The following is a 6,249-nucleotide window of genomic DNA, read 5'->3' as shown; positions in this document are numbered from 1 at the left end:
TAGCAGTTGATGTGTGCGAATGTGCATGCACACACACATGCTTGCACACTCATCAGGAGGGGAAGGGAGATGAGGACTTGGCTGCTGTTGTGATGAGCCAGGTAGGGGGAGAGATTCTGCAACTTCTCCCTGGTTTCCCTTTGGTTCCTAGATCCTACCACTTCCAAATCTTCCTCTCTGCTCTGTAAAAAATTAAAGCTTTGTGCAAGTTCAGAGAATTTCTCAAAATGAACTTATTAGCACTTTAGTTGTATAAATAAGTATTTTAATTTTTGTGGTGCACATTAAAGTTGGTGGATGGGAGACTGTCAGAATTCTTAATCGTTATGAAATATGCTCTTAATAATCAGTCTTATTAAATCTAAATGAAATGCCTGTATGAGGCCCTATTTTAGTATTTTCTGAACTCACTGCAGCTTTTTTATCTCAAACAGCAACTGGAGTCATTCTAAATCATCATTGAATTAACTATTTATGTTCCTTTTCACCAGTGTTTCCCTTCTCCCCCTGCTTTGCTTCACCGCCACCCTCTCCACAGATCTCTTGTTTCATGGAGAAATCAGCAGCTCCTATGGCTCCGTGAGGACACCCTTCATGCCCTGTAAGGGAGGTCAGGTTGCAGGCAGGGGAGAACACCCCCACCGAAGCTCCTGGGAGTCTCGGGAGGCGTGTCCTCTGCCGATGCATTTCTGAATGAGAAGCCCGGAGCGTGCCCGCTGGCCTGCGGCCCTCTCTGATAGATGCTGATTCGCTCCCTCCCTCAGCTTCTCTTGGCGGAAGGCCAGTGACAAGGTAACGCCACATCTCAATTTCCTTCAGATGTGATTTGGAGGAAAGCAGCCAGCCAGGTTTCCAAGACCTTACTTCCTCCTCCTCTTCTTCTTCTTTTTTTTTTTTTTCTTTTTGGAAGCTGAGCAGAAAATTTCCAATGCAGAGATCTGAGTTGGCCAAAGCCACAGTGGCAGACATAAGGCAATGTCATTTCAAAGTCTGGTCACGACGATGAAAGAGTTTCGCCCATGACCTTGTCAGGAGGAGGGAGCCAGAAAGCCCAGAGGCGCCGTCTTCTAAGTGTGGACAAACTTCCTCTCCCCTTGCTGCTGGATGAGAGTTGGAATTCACTAGAAGGAAAAAGTAGGGGCAGTGAAGATGTGTCATGGGAGCATCCAGAGGACAGATTTCTTTCTTTTTTTAAAAAATGCATTTATTCATTTGAAAGTCAGTTACAGATGGGGGGGAAGTACGCAGAGAGATCTTCCATTTGTTGGTTCACCCCCAAATGGCCGCAGTGGCTATGGCTGGGCCAGACCAAAGCCAGGAGCTCCATCCTGATCTCCCATGTGAGTGGCAATGGTCCAAATACCCAGACCATCTGCCGCTGCTTCCCAGTCCATTAACGGAGCTGGATTGGAAGTGGAGCAGCTGGGACTCATGTGCTGGTGTCGCATCTGGTGGCTTTACCAGCTACACCACTGCCCTCCCTGCCCCATGCTGTTTTGAAAAACAGTGGCATTGCCCTGGCAGTGGTCAGAGAGAGGGAGGCAGAGCGAGTGCAAACAGCCCGTCTTTCCCAGTGAGTGAATGCGGGCTGGGCATGGTGAAGCCACTTCCCCATAGAGGCCAGCTCTCAACACAGGCTCCAGACCATTCTGCACACTTTGGGACTTAGCATCTCTATGGCCACATGGAAAACCGACATTTCTCTTCTCTGCGCTCAGTTCAGCCTGCCCTGACCCCCTCCTCAACACAGGTGGGTTCTCCTTGGCATCAGAGCCACAGGGCACACCTTGGGGTTGGGAAGAAGCCTTTCCTGTGATGGCCAAGCTGGATGTGAACCCCACACCCACACCCCCCTCAGCTCTCAGTCTTCTCTTCTTTCAAATGGGGCTCATGTCATCTTCCTCATAGGATTAAAGGAGAAAATGCATGGGGAATTCCTGGCATATGGTAAGTGCTTGCTCCTTGCCTCTTGTCCTGTACAACAACAAACATCACCAGTGAAGGAACAGGATTCTGTGGGATATTTGGCATCTTTTAGATGCTGTCCTGACACCAAGATCTTTGAGCCTGGACTCTGCACCAGATTTTGGTAAACTGAACTTGTCATTGAACTGAAATGAGCTACAGTATGTTTTACACCAGGGAGAAAAGTGCCTGTCAGTCCAGGAGACGGCCCCCATCGCGGGCAGCTGGGAAGGAATGTTTTGGGTGCTGACATGAGGCCATCTGGGGGTCCTACGTGAGGGCAGCAGTGCCTAGGAACACAACGGTTTCTGCTCTCCCTTGCCTGCCTCTAAGGCCTGCACCCCAAGTCTTGACCATGGGCCATGCAGGAGGCCATATGCCAAGGTGGGCCTCGGTCCGCATTCTGCTCGGCCTTTCACTGGGCTCCAATTCAAGTGCCTGGGAAGGCTCTCTTTTAAAAACATGATGAATTTTATTTTATTTGAAAGGGAGCTGGTAGGGTGGGCAGTAGAAGGGATCTCCTTTCCCCTGTTTCGTCCCCTCACGCCTGCCACAGCCAAGGCTGGGCCAGACAAGAGTCACGAGTCTGGAACTTGGTTGATCATAGTTTTCCTCAAGGATGGCAAGGGCCCAAGCACTTGATATTTCATCTGCTGCCTCCCAAGTTGTCAGTTAGCGAGGAAGCTGTATCTGACGTGGAATAGCCAGGATTCGAACCAGGCACTCTGATATGGGATGAGGACATCCCAAGTGGCGTCTTAGCCTCTGGACCAAATGCTTGCTCCTTGTAGTCTAAGTTTCTACTAATCAGTCACTTATTCATTCAACAAAACATTAGAAGTGTTATTTGTAATGCTAGGGCCTGGGGACATAACAATGACCCAAGAGCATTGGATAACCAAAATATCTACAAAATTATACTGTATTCAAATAATAGCAAGGTATGCATAATAGAAAGAAACATGATGGAAATGATAGAAATATTCATAATGACCAAGCAACTAAAAAAAAAAAAAACACTGCAGGTCAGCAAGTACAAGAAATGGTTCTGCTGTCAAAAGTCAGTGATTTAGAAAGCAGAACTAGGTTTGGTTAGATCATCTGTGCAGCGATGGAAAAAGAATTGGCTTGCAACAGAAGGGAGCTGGGCCTAAATCCTGATGTTGGGTTCTGGATAAGTTACTTAGCGTGTTTGAGCCACAGTTTCCCCACGTGTACAACTGGAACTATAAATAGTTCCTTTATGGTTTCATTCGTAAGAGGATTAAAGTCAGCAAGGTTGAGGGAAATTCCTCGTCCAGGGCCCGAGACCTGACAAGGGCTCAGTGTGTGCAGGCTGTGGAGAGGGTTAGAGCTTCAGACAAATCTTGCAGCAGATAAGGTTCAGGCAGCGTGACTTGGAACAGATGGCTCTTCAATTACCCAAATTAAATTGGATGAAAAAATCCACCCTGGAGATTTTTAGGTGAATTTGGATTCTGGATCTGCTTGGCAGTGTTTTAGCTCCTCCAGCTGACCACCCATTGGGTAGAGTTGTTTTCCTTAGACTTCCGCAACATTTGCCTCTTTCAAACTCCAAGGGGAACCTTGTTTGCTCTGGTGGGCCTAAGCTCTTCATTGACGAAGAGATAGGAAGGCTGTGGTGCGGAGAAGTGAGCCTGCTTCGGAGTTTCATCTGCGGTCAGGGTCTGCCTCCACTACCTTCTTCTGGTGCCTGTTTCAAATAGAAACCAACTTGGCCTCAGCTCTAGTCCTGACCCACAAAGCAACTGCTACAATTTCAGCTGACAGCACAAAGTCATCAAATCAGGATGCACGGCTGCCACAGTGGCTGGGTTGCCTTTTGAGACACCAGCAACCCATAGGAGCGTCAGGTTGAGTCCCAGCTGCTCAACTTCAGATCCAGCTTCCTGCTCACGTGTCTGGGAGGAAGCAGAAGGTGACCCCAGTGCTTGGGCCCCTGCCAGTCACATGGGAGACCTGAATGGAGTTCCTGGCTCCTGGCTTCAGCTTGGCCACATCTGGCTGTTGTGGTCATCTGGGGTGTGAACTAATAAGTGGAAGCTCTCTTTCTCTCTCTGTCCATCTCTCTGTGTCACTTGGTCTCTCAAATAAATCTTTAAAAAATCATAAAATCATAGGATGAAAATATGCGGGGACGGGAGCAGTGAGCGGTTTTTGGGGAGCTGCAGGTCCCACCGTCTGCTGACTCGCAGCCCAGGGCACTTCCTCAGTCCCGGAGTTGCTGCTCTGTGTTCAGAGACCCCCTTGAGGATCGCCTTGCCCCTGTGTTCCCAAGGCAACCGTGTCTCCTGGTGGCTTCCTGAAGTGTTCAGCCAGGAGCCATGTTGCCTCCGTGCTCACCTGGCTTAGCCAAGTGCTCCATGCATTTTAAGCTGGTACAAGGGCGCCACCCCAAATACCTGCAGAAACAGGGTCTATACATCCCCCTTGAGCCCATCATCCTTAACAAAACCAACCTTCCCAATAACGTAGCAATTGATGCTTTTTCAGGGCATTTTCACACACATTATTCCAGCTGATCTTGACAAACCCTTATGCAGTAGCATGTGACAGTCATCCTTATTTCATACATGTGACAAAAGCTCAGACCTGTGCAGGGACTTAACTCACCCAGCAAGGCCCAGTGAGGTAGAATCTAGCATCCAAATCCCAGATCTCAGTCCAGTGCTGTGAGATCTTTGGGAAAACCCGAGCCGTGCTGCTCTTTGCAACTCCTCTTCAGTGACTTCCACCACCGCCTGCTCACTTGCAGGCCTCTTACTTCCAGGAATGATTATGCAGAAAATGGGAGCTGACAGTGATAGATGGACTTCTCCATTTTCTGCTAACATGGCTGTGAAGTCACAGCCCATTTTCACGAATGTCCATTAAGGTCAAATTTGGAAAGCAGGTATTAGGAGTCATTGCTGCTAATGATACCCTGAGAGCTCTATTTGTATTTTCCAATTGGATAAAAAGGTTAGTAAAGATGGAACTTTTCAGCACCGGTGTCCCCCCAGCTTGCTCTCCAAGTTTTTGGAAATGATCAGCTGCCCGAACTCTCTTAGAAATAATGTTCCGTCTTATTCTTGCCTTGTGCTTCGCCGGTGAGCCAGAGCCACTAGGGGTGGCTGCCTCTCGAATCCTGTCAGTCTCTGGCAGATCCGATTACATCTGGGACCCTTAAGAGTACTTGAAGCATGCGGCCCCGGTCTATTTTAATCCTGCTCCTTCTAGAAACTGGAAACTGTAAGGGGAGTCTTCCTGCTGACAGGTGGCTCCGCGAAAGTCGTCCATCTGCCGCTAATTATGGCAGAAAGAAAATCCACAGCGCCGAGTTTTCGCTTTATTTGCTAAAGATCTCCGAAGCTGTAACTGTCTATCCAGATCACAAGGCCGTTCACGGCATTGCATCTGTGGAGTCTGTTAATTCTTTAAATAATTTAAAGCTGAGGGTAGCAGGCAGCCTGTAACGGAGGCCTGGCTAGGGGAGGCCTGATGCGATGATCTGGCCAGCCCCAGGAAGGGAATCTCTTCTCACAGCCCCTAGGGCTTTGTGTTTCCCCTTTGCATTCAGGGAAACACAGAAAGGGGTAGAATTTGCTGGATTGCAGACTTGATTGCTCTGATTCCCAAACTCCAGCTCATCTCCCAGTCCTCTCCCTGGTTTCATCTGTGAAATGGGTATAACTACTCAACTCCCTCACTCAGAAGGCAACAGTGATATTGGAATAGGATTACTTATTATGATAGAGCCATCCAACATAATATACTATGTGAAGCTTGTAGGCCTATTAAATAGGGAGAAGTGATTAAATCTGACAGAGTAGGTGATTAGATAATAAATAAGAAAAATAATAAATAATAAACATAAGAATAAATAATTAAATAATAAATAAAATAAGGTGATTAAATAAATAAATAAGTATTGTTGCATAGCAGGAGAAGCTGCTGCTTGCAACACTGGCATTCCTTCTGAGCACAGGTTCAAGTCCCACCTGTTCTACTTCCAATCTAGCTCCCTGCTAATGGTCTGAGAAAAGCAGTGGAAAATGGCCCAAGTCCTTGGGCCCCTGCCACCTACATGGGAGAGTTGGAAGACGCTCCTGGCTCCTGGCTTTGGCCTGGCCCAACCATAGCAGTTGCAGCCATTTGGGGAGTGAACCAATAGATGGAAGATCTCTCTCTCTTCTCTCTCTCTCTCTCTCTCTCTGTAACTATGACTTTCAAATAAGCAAATACATCTTTAAACAAAAAGAGAGACATTTTTCCTTCCTTCCT

General features: G+C 47.7%; 1 long non-coding RNA gene across 1 annotated transcript; it reads right to left on the bottom strand.

The window, feature by feature from the left end:
• Nucleotides 1–243: 243 nt before the first annotated feature.
• LOC138844833 (uncharacterized) lies at nt 244–5,125 on the bottom strand. The gene is made up of 2 exons (XR_011381202.1): nt 4,600–5,125; nt 244–1,121 (listed from the first exon to the last, which is right to left on the bottom strand). It is a non-coding gene; the product is annotated as an uncharacterized lncRNA (long non-coding RNA).
• Nucleotides 5,126–6,249: the final 1,124 nt, after the last annotated feature.

Source organism: Oryctolagus cuniculus, chromosome 12, assembly GCF_964237555.1.
Source record: "Oryctolagus cuniculus chromosome 12, mOryCun1.1, whole genome shotgun sequence".
NCBI lineage: Eukaryota > Metazoa > Chordata > Mammalia > Lagomorpha > Leporidae > Oryctolagus > Oryctolagus cuniculus.
Note: the sequence above shows the minus strand (reverse complement) of the source record. Positions and strands in the feature narration are given on the sequence as shown.